We start from the raw sequence: 21244 nt of genomic DNA, 5'->3' as shown, positions 1-21244 counted from the left end.
TGGTATTTACCAACTTTCATAAATTCACCAGAAAATGCTTTTGTTTCATGTTTTTTATTGCTTTTTATAGACCTATGTAGATATCAAAATTTGATGCAGACATAAAAATGTCAAGGAAAGCAAGGGGCATAAGGGAGTCCTCAGATCTTAAATTATTAACTTTTCAATCTTGCAGGTATATGATAACCCTAAATTACATGCTAAAGCTCACAAGAAGGAAAAGAGGCATTTCATAAAACAGAAATGTATACTATCTACCTGCAGATCCTTGTTTCTTTAAAGTGGACATCCTGAATGCATTGAGAAGGTTGCCGGGGGCGGGGCAGGGGAAGCAACAATAAGAATAAAGTAGAAGAGGTAGAATCAGATTAAATTTGTAGGCATAGTAGCATCTTCTGATGTGATAAATTCCACAAAATTTTAGAAGGATGGCTACAGTTGTTTTCATTCAAGTATAGCCTTTACAATTCTGGAGTGTTTTTTGTTGTTTTTTTAAAGACAATTCACTTAATCTCTTCTATTGCTTTATGGGCAATTTGTAGGAATTTATATGGAAATGGCAAACATCACAGAGGTCCATCTATTTTTGTTTGTTTGTTTGTTTTTCAAGGGAGGGGAAACTGCTAAATCACAAAAGAAACAAACCTTGGGACTTTGGGACTTTTAAAATTGGGCTAGACATTTTTAAAGTGCATTTTTGAGGATGAAGAAAAACTAAAAGAAATTCATTTATTGTCATGTGTGTTTGTGGGTAATGATTTTATTATAAACATTGGATGCATTGTAGAGGTGTTACTAGGAAATTAACCTGCCAAATTTCAGAAGGAGGGGTACAGGAGCTAAGGTGTTATGATGAATGTGGGGAGGAATCAGCTTTAGGCCTGTGCTCTGTTCAATTGGCACTGAAAGTCACAAAAACTTACTGCAAATATTATTTGACAGAAGTGGATGTGTAAGAATGTGGCAGAGGCAGAAGAGCTTGAATGTCCAGCATTTTCCCGAGCAAACACTACTAAAAGAATTGCTAACATTACATATTTTAAAATATTTTTTAAAAATGAGCAATCAAGCTTCCCAGTTTCTCCTTTAGCATACCAGCTAGAATAAATAATAATAACTTTCTCAAATTGTCTTTGCTGCTAGTATCGGAATCTCTGGCACTATATGTGCATCAAATCTCAGCTTTCTAGGTCAAGTGGAAGGACCCATATTATTTTGATGCTCCATTGAGGGAATTGATGAATGAGGCTCAACCATCTTGATAAAGATAAATGTTCTCATTATCTGTTACAAAACAAAGAAACCCCAAAGCACAAAGATTGGCTTCTACTTACCCCATGTGGGAGCAAGCACATTGTCCCCAAGTTACACAAATACATTTGCAGCTACACTGATTTGATTCGTGATTTTTGGCCAACTGCAAACCAGGTGTCTGCCTCTGGGATATGATATTTTTTAAAAGAAAGATTGGCTCAATCAAACCAATTAAAATCTAGGCAAAGCAGAAAATTGCATGTTTATCTATTCTGTTGCAGAGCAGGTTCCATCTGCCTGCAGACTTCATTCAGGCGACCTCTGTGTGGGCATTTGTCATATTTTTTTAATATACATTGCATCGAGGCAGTGTCCATTTTGACTACATTGAATTGTCTCCATCCCCACCTCCTTTGGATTCAGCCAGGGGGTTTCGAGCATTATGAAAACACAGTGATTGTTTGTTGGAACACATCCTGCCACAATTTATTCAGTTGAAAATCCATTTTTCATCTATGACTTGGAGAAAAGAAGGCATGTCAAAATGAACCAAGAAACACATCAACCAGTCATTTTGAAACAATGCAGGATGTATACAAATGGGAGAGAGAGAGAGAGAGAGAGAGATGCTCATCTGTATGCCCTGTCCTTTTTATCCAAGATGTTTGAGAACTGGCTTGGTTTTCCCTTTCTCATTCAATGGGCCCTGTGCCATTTTGCCACCTGAAACAAAGCCCAAATTGTGCTCCCTCCATGCTGGGGCCAACACTCTTAAAAGTTGTATTGTACTACTCAAACACTAGCTTCTGCCTTCATACTGTATAGCACACTACCACCACAATGGGTTACAATGTTTTAGTTTATCATTAATTTAGTTCGTAACACAACTAGATGTATATAGCATCTAAGCGGGACTATTTGAACAGGGACAGGCAGGTCAGGAGATATGGAGCAGGTGTACAATACATTGTTTTGTTGCCCCACTATTTTGTTGCAACCTGCCCAGCACAGGATTAGCCTGTTGCAATCAGGGCTGAGTAGGATTTTTTAAGGCATCCCTGATTAGCATCTTGGGATGACTCCTCCCACCTTCCCTGCCTATTCTGCACTGTTCTGGGGTGTATAATTAATTGAGCTTAATTTGCTGTTACTGGAGAGCATCAAGTTGGCTATCCTTGATCTTGTCTAAAATGGGGAAAAAATAGATGCCTGTAACTATGCAATGGAAAAGCAAATTATTGTTTATTTTTTACCCTATTTTTGATGTCACCATGCAAATCCTAAAGTAGAAAGTTCCCCTTGCACTTCAGTGATTTTTAAAAATGTTTCTTTATCTGACAATAGTTGGTGTTGTTAATAGCCAAGAGAATTGCAGGCAAAATGTAAGAAATAATGCATGGGTTTCTTGCATGTACCAGTTAATCTTGTGTCTTGTGGGGAAAGCAACGTCTTAACCCTTTTATAACTCAAAGTCTAAGAAGACTGCCACTTAAGTTTATACTATGTTTTGACTCCACAGTTTTTTTGGGCTGAAATCCTATGCATATTTACCTAGAAGTATGTCTCACTGAACTCAATGGAGCTTACCCCTGAGTAGACATGTATAACTCATTGCTCTGTCAGTTTACAATGGCCATATTAACACCCTCTGCTCTCTTCCCTCATTTTCAAAGACTTTTTTTAAAATGCTGTCTACCTTAGCTCTTCTATGCCAGATTTCTGCCTAAAGCAAAATTGTAAGGCTGATTTATAAATACATTGATGAATCCAGCTGCAAACGTCTTGTGTAATTTAATATGCAAAAACTAATCTGACTCATGCATGTCGACAGCCTTCCCTGGGTTACCAGCAAGTCAGTCAGCTTTAAGTTTTGATTTTCCTTCTGCTTTAAAGTCTCCTCTCCTGAAGGAGCAAGACTTATGGCCTGAAGCTAAATAGGTTTGGCATAGATCTATACACCTTATATTTCCACTTATCTCTCGAGCTGGCTCTCCAAGTGACTTAGCTCCCTTAAAATAATATGTGTGTTTTCCCAGAAAGATACATATAAAATAATATCATGGGTAGTTTCTTAGAGCAAAGGGAATCTGTAATATTTCTTATATGTTATGAAGGGATGGGAAAGTAAATTGGATAATGTTTCATTGGAAGAAATGTTATCGTTCCTTCACAGGGAACAATAGAATGGGTCTCTCCCTTGGAAAGCATTGACATTGCCTTGGAATCAATTGTGATGGCACCACCACAATCCTAAAACATTTAGGATTTTTATCCCTGTTAGCTTGGTAAATTCTTCATATTTAAAGCTAATAATGTGTAGTAGCATGAGATTAGAGTGAGCACAGAGATTAGAGTTCCACAATATTTCTTCCTATATACATTTCCCCATATAGATACAAAAATGTAAGGCTGTTATTCCACAGTCCCCACTGAATGATTTGTAGTACCTCATCACAATCTCGGATTGTGTTTTATATTTCAGTTGATATATATTTTTATTTGTCATGCAAATTTGCTAAATTGCAACTCACCTCTTGTAATCTGTAGATTTGTTATAGTTTCACTTATACTGTCTTAATGATCCGGGTGGCAGGTGATGTTTCACAGTTGCCTATCTTCCTAGTTGGAAGCAATCTATTCACGTCTCTTGATTAAAATGTTTGGCTCCAGGTGACTTGTCCTCTGTCAGGAATGCAAACCAGACTTGTTTATTTCTGTTCTTTCTGACCTTCTTGGCATCATGATACGTGTGGGAGTAAACAAATAGTAAAATCCAACTTTTGTAAAGAAAGTCAGCAGAATTTTGACTCTTCGGTACACAAACAGCTTTGTTGAGTGAGACTGTACAGCTGTACAATGTTGCCTTGTGGTAGAATTGCACTTCAGAGTCCACCAAATAACAACTTTCCATGGAGCATTTTAAATCAACTTGACTTCAGGAAGTACATGAAGTAAACAATACACCTGCCTCAGGTTTTTCTCTCTTTTATAGCAGAAAAGTGAATATGGAAAAAGTGCAAGAGGAAAAACTGAGCTGCTCAGGAAATATCAGACTCCCATTCCTTTCAACAGAACATGCAGAGGAGAATTCCCTCATAGATTGTGTCCCAAATCAGATGTGTGACAGATTTGGAAGTAGCCTACCATGTGATACAGCTCTTGCAGGGCTTTGTTACTTACTGCAAGAAAGGGAAATGACATATCTGAGTGCTTTCTGAATTTCTAAAAATTCCCTACACTTGCTAAAACTGAAATACATTGTAATATTATTTATCCTCTGTTAATCACTGTAGAAATATAGTGTGCTGGCTTATATCAGGGCAGACCACTGGTTCATATAACTCAGTGTTGTCTACTCTGAATGGCTGCACCTTTGTACAGTTTCAAGCAGTTGACAATCCCAGCCCTACTTTGAGATGCTGAGAATGGAACCTGGGACTGTCTGCACACAAGACAGATGCTGTACCACTGAGCTATATAGTCTTTCCTGTAAAATAAGTATGTACATGTGTAACAATGCATTTAAAAAAGAAAATCAGAAACTCATTAAACTTTGAAAGAGAGAAGAGAAAGGGATAACAGACTCATGTTCTTAACAAAGAAGCTGAAGAAGTCAGAAGCTGAAATGTTTTGCTTCAGCACTTTTGTCTATCTACCTGTCTATCTTCCTGATTCCCATTTGCAGTCTGAAGTGCTGCAGGCCAGGAACCTTATGACCATTTATCGGATATGCTTTTGTAGACTAGGAACACACAAACCAACAAAAATCCTAATGATTTGTATAGTTCCATTTCTAAATCCTACTGAAATCAATGTTAGAATTCCAGCTCCGTGATTGCAGTCATGGGTTCTTTGTCTTTCACATGACGGTATATGTTTTGACTCCACAGAATGGGAAGTGACGGAGACAGGATGTTTGTGTTACTGTGTTCCATGAAGTGGGACTATTGTCCGTTGTTCTTTTTCTCTGTGGTGTCTGATGCTAGAGAGAGAGGGAGCCATGTTGCAGTGCTCCGTGTGTGTTTATATGTAAATAAAGTAGATTAGCCAAAATGCTGAGTTGCTGAGGTCTGTCACGCAAACTGTGAACACTCTGCGGATCCCTAAAGTGTGCCGATGTCTGTTGGCATCGGTCGCTGTGATGTTCGGGCTGAAGAAAGCTTTTGAAGCTCCTGAATAATCAACCAGGAAGGAGAGAACATGCCAGTTGGGCATGTGTCTCTGCCATGGTCCTACTAGAGTGTAGGATGAGCTCCTGACAATCAACACCACTGATTTCAGCAGGATTTAGAGATTGATGAATTAGCACTTGGTCTCTCATCACTTCATTACTTGTTGACTCACAACTGAACTACTGTCTTGCACAAGCTAGGTTTGCATAATTTGGAGTGGGGAAAATGCATGCTAGGTAGATTTTGAATTTTCCCCACAATAACTATCTATCCAGGGAGGGGGAATCAGAAACAAGATTTTGTCACTCTGAAAAACATAGTGTAAGAAATCACATTCAAACTTTCATGTCTACCCTTTTCCTGTTTATAAGGAATGAAAAATTGTACCGACAGGGACAACACTACAATCTCTTCAAGGCTTGCTCTCCATCACTTATGTTTTGCCAGACTTGTCAGTATAAACATGAATGTGTCTGACATTAATGGGACATTGTTCCATGTGAAAAGAATCTCTGCATGCGAAAGGGATGGCTTCCTGAGTTGAAAAGAGAGTGAAAAACTGAAGAAAGTGATGATGGTGGGAGAGATATCGAGAATAACTGTTCTTGAGACTGTTAGATATTTCCTGCCATTTGCCACAAAATTTCACTGAACTGCATAATTCAAATACTTCACTAGTTAACAAGGTTCATGTTCCTCCTTTTATGAACCTGAAATTCTCCTCCTAGAATCAGAACTTGCATGACCTCCATTCGACCACTCCAGTCTGGGGGATTAGTACTGTTGCAGATGCCACATAATATTCATTCTGCACTTGCAAGAAATCAATCTTTTAGTGTGGCAGCACCTATACTTTGGAACTCCCTGCTTATTGACATCCAGCAGCAGCCATTACTGTACACTTTTTGGCATCTGCTTAAAGCTGTTTTGTTTAGGGAAGCTTAACAGACATGTAGAATGCTGATATGTGTTTTAACCTTTTTTCCTTACTGCTGCTTTTAATTATTTGTTAATAATTTTAAAATATTTGTTTTTACCTGAGCTTTATGGATAATTTAAATATTTTAAATATTTTTAAAAATATTTTTTAAAAAACAACCACAACCAATTACAATCAAGGGACCATCCAAACTCTGTTTAAAAGCCTCCAATGAAGGAGAGACCACCACCTTCTGAGGTAGCCGGTTCAATTGTCACACAGATCTTACAGTCATAAAGTTCCTCCTAATGTTTAGTTGGAATATCAGTTCTTGTGATTTGAATCCATTGGTTCGGTTCCATCTCCCATGTGGCAGTTAGATATATGAAGATGGCCATCGTATCACCTCATGCTTTTAACTTATCCTGGAAACCAGCAATAAAGAAGCTAGATGTGTCTTAATTCGATACGCTACCAAATCCAAACTATTATTATGCCAGTGATGCAAAACTTGGCCAGCTGCTGGTGCCCATTATGCTTAGATTCAATTTCAGTCGAGAAACTGAACCTGCATTTTCTGTCCCAAATGCAGCAGGCCAGTTCTGGTCTTCCCATTTCTTCTCTTTGATCTATTTCTTCCTAGTTGAAGCTTTATACGCTTCCTCTCCAAGTGCAAAGTATGAGGCATTCTGTCTTATGACTAATCTTTTGGTTGGAGGCCAGGGTTGTGCGAGTCCTAAGTAATAGCCCCCATTAATCTGCTTTGACAACTAACTACAGCAGTCAATCATGTTTTCCATCTGCCCATCTGGAATAGTCTGTGTCAACTCATGGTTCACCTTCAGAGATGAGTCTGGATATTATTACAAATTACCACAATAGTCTAGTCCCATTGTTTTAGCTCCCTGCCATCTTCAGTCTCAGTTTCTCTGGCACATAAAAATTATTTGTCAGACAGCAGGGTAGACACTCATCAATAGCTTTTTGAGGTGGATGGAATTAGGTTTTACTTAGAGTAGAATCACTTAAACTAATGAACATTACTCATTTAGGTCCATCAATGTCAATGGGCCTATTTTGAATAAAACTAGTTGAATGCCACCCTATGCAACAGGATAAACCAGGTGCATAGATAATGAAATCTAGCATAGAAATGTAACACAATAACAGATGGCACAATCTTGTTCTTCTCTATTCAGAAGTAAGGCCCACTGAGTTCCAATGGACTCATTCCACAATGGTGTGTATAAGGTTGCATATTAAGACTTTAGTCTTATACACACTTACTTGGATTTGCTCTGTAAGAAATTCATTTTGATATTGCACATCTAACAGATATTTAGAGCACGATTCTGTGCATGTCTACTCAGAAGCAAGCACCATGGAGCTCCATGGGACTTATTCTCATTGGAGAATACCTGATAATGCAGTGCTGCATCACATGATCTGCAGGCAAACAGTTTGAGTTTTAATCCCCAGCATCTCCAGCTAGGGCTGGGAAAGAGTCTTATCTGAAACCCCAGAGAGCTGCTCCCAGTTCTTGGAGATGAAACTTTCAGATACCTGTGTATATAGAGCTGCAACTATCAGCCTGGACACTTAAACACCATTTCATGTGAAACAATGTTTTGCCCAGTAACTGCTAATTTTTTTGCTGTAATCCTAAACCAATTTACCACAGAAAAAGCTTCATTGAATGAAATGGGACTTAGTTTTGAGCAGACCTGGTTAGAATTGCACTGTGGGTCTCTCCCCCCCCCCCCCCCCTCAAAAGTTCAGAGCTTTTATATTACAAGAAAGTTATATATGTGTCCTTTTTGATTTTATACTTTTTATCTGGCCTGTGCAGCATTGCTAATTTTTGAATTATGACCCTATGCTGTTTATAATTGTTACAGCAACCAGCAAGTGTCCAGGAAATATGCAAATAAATAAAATTGGCAACTTGATTTAAATGGACGATTTGTACTAGCCTTTTATCTTGGTAGCTTACGTCAGCTTGCTTTATCCATTCTTGTGGATTCAGAATACTGAGTAACTGTTCCACAGCACATGCTTGGAGGGGAAGTACTCAATGAAGTGTGCTCCATGAACTTTTAAAGTGGACAAATGATTTCAGTGTAAGGCTGAAGTCCAATACGCATTTACTGGAGGTACTCTTAAGTAACTCAGCAGGACTTCCTTCTTATTATTCATAAATAAGATCATACTGTTAGGTTGAAAACTTCAGTTGTTTTATTGGGAGGGATGGCAAAGTGGACTTAAAGACAACACCATGGTTGCAGGACCAGAAAAACCCACAATTGGTTCCATCCCATTTCTGACACAACTTCCAAGGTTTGTTGCCTTGATGCCTTGTCCATTAGATGCTGATCAGGATTCTTTCTGCTACTGTCCTGCACAGTTCTCTTGTCAAATCTTGTCAGTAGCCAACTGATGTAGCCTTTGGATTCAACAAATAACATAAGCATAAAATTGTGGTTCGAGGACCCGATCCCCGCTTTGTGGAATGAAGACGCACAGACACAAAGTATAAGGTTAATGGGCAAGAAAAGGCCACAACTTTATTGATTACAGCAAGTGAGAAGGTATTGGCTTAGGCATTGGACCACGACAGATTGACTCCACCCACTCGGAGAAGGGTGAGCCCAAAGGGGGTTTATTCACCAGAAGGTGGAGCCTGTTGATGCTAATACAACTATAAGCTCTCCCCTGATGTCACTGAGGGTCGTGCCATGGCCCCCCGCCACGCAGGCATCGGACAGGATCCACAACTGCCAGATTCCTTTAACGGAATACTCAAATTTGAAGGGGTAGGCGATGGCCACATCTAGCCCTTCTGCACACCATTAACACATTTCAATGCCTAACCTAACCGCCAATACCAAGAAAGTTGTGACGATTGCTACGAGGTAGGCGAAAAAACCAAAAGGCCTAATGCCAATTGGAAAAATTCCTACCAGGCCCCCTGGGCAACCTGGGTGACCAACCTAAGGTCCATAGCAAGGTCAAGAGAAAAGCTAAGCTCTAAGCTCTAAGGGAGTGGAGGGTGGGTGACTTGTGACGAGAAGGCGGAAAATGAGGCAGAATGGCTGGCACAGCAGTAAGTTAAACTGCAAACCACGCCCCCTCCAATCCGCCCGGTTGGGCGCTTACCTGTGGGCATGGTGCGCCAGCCAGGTGAGTGGGGCAGGGGGCGTAATGCCCCAGTGTGACGCAGAAATTGCGTCCCGCCCACAACACCTCCCCTCTTGGACGAGGAGAGGCTCTGTGAAACTTATACATCTAAAGAAAAATCACTGCACAAGCAAACCGGTATATCAAATGACGAAGACTGAATGTTTGTTTCTTTGTAGCTACATGCAGAACTTGGCACTAATTCATAGAATAGCAACCTGCTCCCTTATTATTTATAGTTGTTAGACCATTTAAGGATTTCAGTCTTGAAGCAGATAAATAGCTTTAATATGGTGTCTTCTGCTCTTGTTGTCACTCATAAGACTAATAAGAAAAGTGACTCAAATAATGGAATGCCCCTCTTACCTTTCAACATCTTGTCATCAATGTGCAAAGTTAAGAATAAGTGACATTGTTAGTGAATCAGACATTGAATGTTTCAACATTATTAAAATGTTGCATCAATATTCATGCAGTATCAATCTGGAACCATTTTGCCTTATGGCTTGGTTTTCTTTAAAATATATAGGCGTTTAGAACCTATTGCAATGGTCTTTTCCTTTAACAAAAAGAGGGGGCTGTTTGTTGGTAACACTGAATAGTTATGAGATATTAAAAAATAAAGAACCACAAGAAATGCTCTTAAGATATATTACCATTTTGAATTTTAACCTTGAGCACATCCACCCAATAGCAAGTGAACCTTGCTATAAATCTCACTACTCATGACTGAAAAATCTCCCCTCCTCACCACCACCAAAACCCCCACCCCACATTACCAAATTTACTATATTTAGAAATCTGTAGCAAAGCACAGATTTGGATATATTTCTATTGATGGACAAAGGTTCAGCAGCAGAGCACATGCTTTCCATGTACCAGGTCCCAGGTTCAATTCCTGGTACCTCCAGGTAGGACAGAGACTCGGCCTGATACTCTGGAGAGCCATTGTCAGTCACTGCCGCAGTTTCTTATGTTCCTATCTTGAAGGCGGTTCCCTATGTAATATAAGAATTACTTTCTTTTAAAAAGGAAAAGAAGTAGACAGAAACAAACAGTACAACCAACTGAAAATTTTGCAGTGCAGCTCAAAATGAATAGCCCATATATTTACCATGTGGCTGTCCTGAGCACAATAAAACAGCTGAAAGCTTGAGGAATGACTGCAACGTTTCCCTGTTCTGGGGAGAGCAATAAACATTATTGAGTACAACTGAGAGGGAAACAGTAAAACCAAATGCAGATTTCTAGCCCATAGCCTGCTGACCACATTGTCCTTCCCAAGGTGAGTAGCAGAGTAGAAGGAAAATCTGTTCCTGAAGCATCTTCTTCCATTGCATGTGGATTTCTTTGTGTCAGGATGCGCACATGTACATGTAAAACAGCATAGCAGACTCACGATTTATGAGGTACAGAAGAACATGAGGTTTTAAGGACATGCACACTCATCCCTCCATGGTGTGGAGCCATTTTCAATTATCTGCTGACCACACCCTAATATCAGAACATTCAGTTGAATGCATACAGCTTATGAACATAGATACTTCCAGTGTAGGCTGGTCCATTACAGCAGGTGAGGCTCTGCCTTCAGCCATTCCCACCTGCTTATCTCCTTATTTCCATCCAGCCTAGGGGGTGGCACTAGCTGTCAGCCTCTTCCTCCTTAGTCTTAGTTTTGCTTTTGTGGAATTCAAACTGGAGGAGGATGGCGGTAAAAGCAGAGTTCATTGGCTTCACTTATCATTGACTATAGGTCTGCCAGCTATTTGCTCCACTCCACCTACTGTTGGACTCCCTGTCTTATGCCCTACCAGGCCTAATGAGCACAAGGCTCCACTAGGTACTTCCATGTGACGACATGTTAGAGGTCCCTTTCATGTATTCATCTGACATGTCAGGGGTGTGGTCAGAGGGTCACACCAATGGTAGTGTTCCTCCCCTCTCTCACATGTTCAGTAAACCTGTGATTGTGAGGAGGTTTTCTGTGAAGGGCTTTGTACAACAGGCAAAGTGTGTGGCAAACTATTCCATATACCAGGAGGCAGAAAGAAAGGTCACAAATCAGACATCATGGAGAGGTTTGGAGTTCTTAGTTCATTGACCTGTTCCCTGCTTGTCTGGTCCATTTCCATCTTTATTGCTTGGACAAGATTTAGTTTTGGCAATGCATTGGTTTTGCTGTAAATCTGTGCTATGTTCTTGCATTTTTAATGTTCAGCTGTCCTGTGAATTATCAATGGATTATTTAATTCTATTGTATATTTATCAATGTGACATCATTGGGGATGTCACTAATGTGACTATCATTAGTTTATTATTTATATGACCATTTACATTTTTAATGTCTTATTAGTGTTAGTGAACTATGTATAATATTTTGATGCTGGGAGCTGGCTTGAACATAGTTTACTCTGAAAAGGCGGCATGCAGATAAGCAATGATGATGCTATTTGGATGAGCCTTGAAGGGATGGGAGTGCATGGAGATTTGCAGTGGCAGCTATTAATGTTAGTCTGAAAGTCAGACAATCCATAAATTCAACCAAATTCTGGGTTCTGAGAGTCCTCCTCATCCCCCTTCTCACCCTCCCTCCTTCCCCAAGGCACTCAGAGATGCATACACATACATAACATAAAGGAGAAGAAAATTCAAAACAAAGTTGCTTGGCATCCATCTGTCTCAGGAGACAATGGAGGAGTGTGCCTTTGGGTGTAAAGACAAACCATTGGAGAATTATGTCTGCTGTGACTGTAGAGGCTAAAACAGGAGAGACATGTTTTGTTGCAGCTGGGGCACATGAAGGCATCTGGTTGTGCTGATGCAAGTGTACCATGGCATTTCTTCTTTCTGTGCTCCTCCCAGCAGTAATAAAAATTAAAACAAAAACCTTCAAACAAAAATATCAGAGCTAAAACCCTTCAACTATATCTATCTATCATCTATCTATCTATCTATCTATCTATCTATCATCTATCTCTATCTATCTATATCTATCTATCTATATCTATATCTATCTATCTATCTATCTATCTATCTATCTATCATCTATCATCTATCTATCTATCTATCAATCTATCTATCTATCTATATCTATCTATCTATCTATCTATCTATCTATCTATCTATCATCTATCTATCTATCTATCTATCTATCATCTATCTATATCTATCTATCTATCTATCTATATCTATCTATCTATCTATCTATCTATCTATCTATCTATCATCTATCTATCTATCTATCTATCTATCTATCATCTATCTATCATCTATCTATCATCTATCTATCTATCTATCTATCTATCTATCTATCTATCTATCTATCTATCGCCACATAGAATAAAGAATGTTTTTGCTGCTTGCCTAAATGCCATCAGAGGAGTTTGAAAATCATCATATGAATGGGGGAGATATATATGCTTGTGAAGTACAAGTGACATTTCCTGATGTGTATAATTATTTAGAGCTGTGTACACACTGAAACATACACAAAGGGATTAATTTGTGTATATCACAGGTGTGTAACATTTACCAGATTTGGAGGCTACTACTGAATTTCAGGTGCAGATTTATATGGCAGACCCATTTTCATTTCATCTGTCATATTTTATATTACAGCACTCTGAAATTCTAGATTTACAATTCAAGGCATTGACTGTTGAATTATAGGTGGCAAAATAAAGGTAGCTTTCTTTTACAAATGATGATTTAAGGAACACTTTGAAGCACCATTGAGCTTGATTGCTAACAGTATATCTTATTAATGAAATTCCACAAGCTGCCACACTAATTATAACTTTTTCATAGACTGAATATGACCATCCAGAATCATTTCCTCTTGCTTAATCTACATGAATTACAATTAGAGCAGCAACCAGTGTTCCATGAGGGGGTGCAGAGAAGTTAGGATATCTAGAAATGGCTAGCTAAGAACTTGAAGCCCAGGGGAGCAGCCATTTTGAGAATATAGAACTATAGAGGTCATATATGCAACCACAGAACCACTGAGTGATGGCTATCTCATCTCTATTTTAATACTTCCAGCGAAGGAGAGCTGACCATCTCCCAAGGCAATCTGTTCCACAGCTCATTCTGTTAGACTCTCCTAGTGTTAAGCCAAAATCTGCTTCACGGTGATTTCCATCTATTGATTTTTATCCTACCCTGCAGAGCCAAAGAAAACAGGTCTGCTCTGTGTTCCATCAAAACCTCCCCCCCTCCCCTGCAAAACACCCCCTGAAATTTCTTTTTTACCCAACATTGATTCTCCAGATTCTGCCCTAGAATTTTATCATGGGTGAAACAGATTTCAGCATTGTTGCATATGTGAAAAGCAGTATGGTGCTACAGTCCCAGTAGTCGAATGCAGCCCACCTCTGTCTCTGAGAGTGCCTAAGCCATGCCTCTTTCTGTGGCCAAACATCCCTTTTCTCAGGCCTTATTGCTCACTGGCCTGCTCCAAATCCTCTCCAAGCTCTTTTGCCTCTTGTTTGCCTGAAAGAAGAATAGAAGTCTGCCTGCCTGTCTCTCAAACTTTGAGTTTTCAACTATAGCCTACTGCACAATGGTAAGAGTTACAGCTGTTGCTCCACCTACATTTTGCCTCTATCCTCACCCACCATTAGTACATGGCCCCCAGAAGGTTGCCCAGGAGGGAATATGGCCCTCTAGAACATGAACCTCCTAAAATGTGATCCTTCTTCTTTAGAACGGCATTTCCTAAGTCTTCATGGAGTTTAAATTCAATTGCGTGCTGAGGTCCCCAAGACACCCCAAACCCAATAACTCAAACTTCACACATTATTTTTGTTTAAGGTTTTTGGCATAATTTTGGCCACAACTTTATTATCAATACAAATTGTGAGTGGTTGCTTAGGCATTGGTTAGACTATCTGTCCTCCCCGCCTTGGGGACAGCCCTGACTCCGTAGTCAGTGCGGAAGAGCAAGATCAGGGTCAACTGGAGCTGCGAAACAGACCCTCAGCTAATCCCCGCATGCTCCTTGGAACTTACACGGCCCGCACCCTGCACCAAGGGTTTGGACGAAGGGGATGGTAAGTTCCAGAATTCCTTTAACGGAATACCCGTGCAGCATTGGAGGGGCAGGCCCAGCCTATCCATACCCCTCCACCAACCAATTTTAACCAATGCCTAACCGCCAACCTTACAAGTTGTGACGATTTGCTACGCAGTAGGCAAAACCCAATTGGCACACACTAATCAGCCAAGAGGTAAATTCCTACTGGGCCCCCGCACCAAGGCGAACGACCCCATGACAGGCATAGCAAGGTCAAGCGAAGCCCAACAAGGGAGGGCGGGCGGGAGATCCGATGTCCACAGCAAAAGAGAAAGAGAAAGCTGTGGACCTTGCTTAAATAGCCACTGACCCCACCCCTAAGTTTGCAACATCAACTTTCCCCAGATAACCAGATCCTCCCATCTAAACAAGCCCTGGCTTTAACTTGCCTAGCAATCATGGGGTGCCTTGTATAGCCCCATCCGCAACCCGTGCTCTCCTTTTAGTGAGAACACGCTTTGCGTGCTGAGGTCCCCAAGACACCCCAAACCCAATAACTCAAACTTCACACATTATTTTTGTTTAAGGTTTTTGGCATAATTTTGGCCACAACTTTATTATCAATACAAATTGTGAGTGGTTGCTTAGGCATTGGTTAGACTATCTGTCCTCCCCGCCTTGGGGACAGCCCTGACTCCGTAGTCAGTGCGGAAGAGCAAGATCAGGGTCAACTGGAGCTGCGAAACAGACCCTCAGCTAATCCCCGCATGCTCCTTGGAACTTACACGGCCCGCACCCTGCACCAAGGGTTTGGACGAAGGGGATGGTAAGTTCCAGAATTCCTTTAACGGAATACCCGTGCAGCATTGGAGGGGCAGGCCCAGCCTATCCATACCCCTCCACCAACCAATTTTAACCAATGCCTAACCGCCACCCGAGCCCTTTACGCTCGCCGCCAACCACTCACAGACTAAACCACACCCTCAACTTGGACACCACTGCATCCAACCAGACATCATTCCCCAACGGGGAAAGATGCACCCCATCATCCCTGAATAATTCAGAGGCCTTGAACGAAATCAGAGGGTGAGGAATCACAAATCCGCCCAAACAAACCACCAATTTGCTTGCCGCGGAATTAATCCGCTTCCTAACTCTTTCGGTGGCCGCCGGGCAAGGGCTACCCCTCCAAATGCGGCGTTTCAGCAGCTGCGACCAAATTAGTGTGGTTGAAGGCACCAAGGCCGCCAAATCCCTCAAGTCCAGTAATATGGCAGCACGCAGCCCAAAGCAGGAAGAGGAAACCATATCATTCTCCCCCAGCTGCACCACTATCGCTGTAGGGGGGCCAGCGTGGAGGACCCGTCTGTGCATGAGAGGCAATAATTCTCTCCACTGCATCCCTCGTCTGGAAATCCAGGACACCTGCACGTGCTGCGGAAGGCCCAAGCCAGCTCCCAGACCAGATTGACGAGCTCTGACAGCGGCCCAGTGCACAATGCTGTGTCCCACTATCCAAATACGGATAGCGGCCAGACCTAGGGTTAAAACACAAAAATGTCAGTACACACACCACCATTATTTCCTCACATATACTTTGAATGCATCCGATCTCCAGCGACCCAGGTCCTTTATCCTCCTTGCAGACAAACCCCAATGGGCAGCTGTCGTTGCGGCACCAATACGGAAGGAGTGAGGAGCAAATTCCGATGCTTTGCGGCCGCAGGCCACTACCACCTTGCGCATCACCTTAGTGAACTGATGCCGGACTAAAGGGTGCCCATTTTCATGAATAAACAAAGGCCCCTCGCCTGCCGGCCGCAAGGACAAGTATCTCTTAAGATCCTTTACGGGGCAAGGACCCTTCTCTCCCGTTGCCGAGAGCCGAATGACGGCTCCCCTACCCACCTGGTCGGTCTTCGAATTCCTGATATGCACCCTCAGGTCCGACTGTGACATGCTCACGTCCTGCAACAGCAAACCCCTGGAACCTCCATCCCGTTTTTGCTCCAGGACCACCTCGCCTACCCTCAGTGCCCCAAAGAATGCCAAGGAAAAGGCTGCTGAAAATAGACGGGCCTCAAACTTGGACCAACAGATGCTCCGCAGTTTACTGCGCATCTGTATCAGCAACTCAAAAGTGATGGGACTTCCGGGAACAGTCCTCGATGGGGTGAGCCGTCCCCATCCCTCCAATGCCCGGCGCACCACAAACTTCCTACATGGGTCCTTGTCAAAAGTGGCCCTGCTAAAGAAAGAAATTGCTGCCGAGTGAAGTCGCAGGGTCCTAGCCGCCCGGCGCATCTGGAACAAATGTGCCAGATACTTAAGCACCTGGGCAGTAGAATAAGGGGTGATGACCGCCCCCGCCGATTGGCCATTAAAGGACAGAAAATCAGCCCAGGCCTTCTTATAGGACCTTAGCGTGGAAGGGGCGACTGATGCTGCTACTCCCTGTGAAACTAAGTGTTGCCAAGGTTCCAGAGATGATCCGGGAAAATCTCCGGACGGTCTCGAGCCTCTGGCGCCAATGACCTGAATCGTTCCATCTGAAAACGGGACAGAGCATCAGCAATCTCGTTAGAAATACCCGGAACGAAGCGAGCAGAAAATACAATATTAAAACGCAGACAGTGCAAAACAAACACCCGAAGCAAGGCCGAAACCCTATACGACCGGGATGACTGCTTAGCTAAAACAGTCACTACTGCCTGGTTATCGGACCAAAAACAAACCCGATGGTCCTTAAAATGCTCGACCCACAAGTGTACCGCAACAACTATGGGGAAAAACTCAAGAAATGTCAGGTCTCGAGTTATCGCTTCCCCACACCAAGCCTGGGGCCAAGGTTCAGCACACCACCTGCCGTCCCAAAACAAACCAAACCCCAGTGACCCTGCCGCGTCCGAATGCACTTGAAAATCATTGTGGAGGTTCAAAGTGTCCTGCCACAGTGATACGCCATTAAATTCTTCCAGGAATTCCAGCCACACACGGAGGTCGGCTTGCACTTGGGCGGACAAACGAACCCTATGATGCGGTGCCTGCAGCCCCGAGGTAAGTTTGGCCAGGCGAGAGCAGAACGGGCGCCCCGGCGCCACCACCCTGCAAGCAAAGTTTAAATGACCTAGCAACGACTGAAGCTGTCGCAAGGTAACCTTCCTCAATGGGAGCAGTTCTTCAATGACCTTCCTTAAAGCAACTAACTTATCTGGCGGCAAACTAGAGGTTTGGGCCACGGTATCCAACAAGATACCCAAATAGGTAAGTTGCGTAGTGGGACCCTCAGTTTTCTCTGCCGCTAATGGAACCCCCAGGTCTTCAGCCAGGGACGCAAAGGCACGCAGCAGAACCACGCAATTCCCCGTGTCCCTCGCGGAGGCCAGTAAAAAGTCATCCAAATAATGCGTAACCCCGCCCAAACCGGTTCTGTCGCGCAAGGCCCATTCCAGGAATGAGCTGAAACACTCAAAAGCCGCACAAGCTACCGAGCAGCCCATGGGCATAGCCTTATCAAAATAGAATCCCCCGTCAAACTGAAAACCCAGCAGCCAGAAATCCTCAGGATGAATTGGCAACAAACGAAAAGCCGACTCAATGTCGCACTTGGCCAATAGGGCACCAGGCCCAAACTTCCTTATCATCTTGATCGCATGATCAAGAGAGGCATACTTCACCGAACAGAGCTCCGGGGGAATTACGTCGTTAACCGACGTACCATTAGGATGAGAGAGGTTATGAATTAGGCGAAACTCCCCCGGGGCCTTCTTGGGAACTATTCCCAAGGGTGAAATGTGCAAATTAGGAAAGGGGGGGGTGGCGAAAGGACCAGCCATACGACGTAAAGCCAGCTCCTTTTCAATTTTCTTACGCGCCACACCAGGCATGTCCTTAACGGATTTCTGGTTCCTAGGATTCTGGGCTACAGGGGCCACGACCACTGGGATCCTAAATCCCAGCGAAAAACCATTACTCAAATACGACGCTGACTCTCTGTCTGGGTAAGATTCCAGTAACGCCAGTAACGGCTGTAGCCGAACCGGAGTATAGGCCAAAGAAAAGATATCACTTTCCTGCTCCGGGAACAGGAGGCTGGGCAGGGACCTTGGGGGGCTGCTGGGAGCCCCCTCCCCTGCGAAAGGGCCGCCTGGCCGCGGAGCAAGCAGAAGCCGAGTGGCTCCCAGAGCATTTGTCACAAAGGTGTGCGAATTTACAGGCTTGACGTTGGCAAATGCCCTTATTAAAGTCCCAGCAGAACCACTTGCGCCCAACTTTTTGGGTGGCAGGCTTGAATTTTTGCAACTCAGAAGCCTTCTTCTCAATACGTGGTGCCACATAAGTGGTCCACACATCCAAGTCCTTCCTGTCCCAGCGGGCCGTCGGTATCTTGGCCGCCCTACGCCTAAAGTTCTGGTCATATGATAATGCAGCAGTCTCGCCAGCCATCGTAAAAGCTGAACGGACAATAGACAGATAAACCCAGAGGTGCAGAGACCTCTTGGGATACGCTGCAGAAATCACACCAGCAAAAACCTGGAAACTATCCATCCAACGTTCAAAAGTCCTGTCAGCCTTTGCTACAATTGTCCGTCTTTTGGGAACGGAAAGGCCCTTGTCCAGCGGCTCCTGACTATCAAGCGGAGGAGCCAAGCTGAAAATATCCACGTAGCGGCCATCCAGAATCCTAGACCGCAATTTGGAAGACAAGTGGGCACCAGGAATAATATCCCTAGCAGAATTGGTGGAGACTCTTACGTCAGGCACCAGGACCCCTTCTCGACACTCCTGTACGGCGCCATACCTGGCCCTATGAGAATTTGCCCTACGCTCCCAAACCCACTTTGGCAGCCCCGACGACTCCCCGTAGCCCCAGTAAAGCTTAAGGGGGGCCCCCTCATCACTGCTAGAGCTGATGGAGGAAGTACCTGAAGTGGAGGACGATGTGTCCCTCCGTCTCTTCTTAGAGTGCCTCCTGGAGCCCCTTTTTCGGCGACGATGCCCACCGGAAGAGGACCTTGGAGGAAGAGGAAGACTGTCTTCAATCGAAGAATCTGACGCTTCACCCTGTTGCACTGCACCTGGGGCTGACTGAACAGAGACAACTTGTGAATGAACTGGATTAGAATGCCCCAGCGCTGGGGGCCGTACAGGTGAGCCCCGTACAGCGCGGCCCCGGGTCGATGCGCTTCTTCTGGCGCCGACCCTGGCACGACCACGGCCCCTAGGCACTGCATCCTGCGATACAGGCAGCACCGAAGGTTGGACCTGCGGAGCATCAGGTAAGCCAACTCCGGCTAACAGTGGCTCCCCTTCTTCACTAGATGATGATGCAGGAGAGGAAACATCCACCGGGGGAGGCGGGAATGCTGATGACGTTGACGGGGTCGAGCAACGGTGTAGCAAGCCATCCATCTCCGCCTCTACCCTTGCCAGTGTCACCGGGTCGCCAGACAAACTTGAAACCATAGCCTGGATGCGTTTCAAGGACTGACCAGGCTGCGGAGATCGCAAGGCCTGGGATGGGCCTTTTATAGGCCGCTTCGAGGAGCGGGCTGGAGCAGGCCTTCCTGCTGCCTTCTTAGGAGCCATTCCTACTACTGGTGAGAAAAGAAAAGAAAATAAAATTAAGTAGAGGGAAAAAAAAAAAAAACAAAAACAAAAAACAAAAAACAAAAACCAACTAAGTTCTTTAAGACGCTAGAATCTGCAAGAAAATGAAGCAGAATGAATTAAATAGTTAATTAAAACTAAGACCTAGACTATAAAATGATGCACCAGTAGACAGGAGGCAACCACTTGCTTACAGATTATGCAACAGATCGGTAACCCAGGAGCAGCTGGGAAGAGCACCAGCCACCAAATCAGAAGCTGTCCAATACGGAAACAAACCACAACCTTGTGCTCTTTACCAGCACACACACCTACACTAGCCGTCCAGGCTGCGTGCAATTGAAGAAATTAATTGCCTGCAAACATATCAACTGCCACAAGAGGTCGCAGTAGTACCAATTATACTCAGCCTAGGATAAAGCAACCACCAGGCCCTGCAATTACTAGGCCTGAACGCTAGAGGCCGCCACGTGGCCGAGAGGAATCAAAATGGCGCTCCCGCCTAATGAGGCTGCAAAATGGAGGCCTCACAGCTCTCCGCTCAAATCAATGCACCTCTGGGGACAACCAGCGGCACCCAGCCCCCCAGCAACACCAGGCCGGCCTCCCAGGGCCTGCTACAGGGCAAGGTAAGCCACCCCTAGCCAGGCAGCCAACAGAAGCCTGTGGGGAAGGGAGAAGCAAGGACAAACTGAGAAGAAATGTTCCCTTGACTGGGGATCGACCCTGCAAGAGGGCAGGGGAATTGAGGGAAGCCCTCCCCACACGGCCCCTGGGCCCAGGCCGAGCACCCCCCCCCCCGACTAAATTAAAGGGAATTAAAACAAACAGGAAAATTAAATAAAGTGGGGAAGGATCTTTCAGCAACAAATTAAAGAAAGAGGAGAAAATGGAGGAAGAAAAACAAAGGGAAAAGGTATACGACCCAAACTTCTGCTGTAGTCACTCAGAGATCCGATGAGATCCGATGTCCACAGCAAAAGAGAAAGAGAAAGCTGTGGACCTTGCTTAAATAGCCACTGACCCCACCCCTAAGTTTGCAACATCAACTTTCCCCAGATAACCAGATCCTCCCATCTAAACAAGCCCTGGCTT

Source organism: Podarcis gaigeae (genome assembly GCF_964106915.1).
Source record: "Podarcis gaigeae genome assembly, chromosome: 8".
Classification (NCBI taxonomy): Eukaryota; Metazoa; Chordata; class Lepidosauria; order Squamata; family Lacertidae; genus Podarcis; species Podarcis gaigeae.
The sequence above is the reverse complement of the archived record's forward strand: the minus strand, read 5'-3'. Positions refer to the sequence as shown.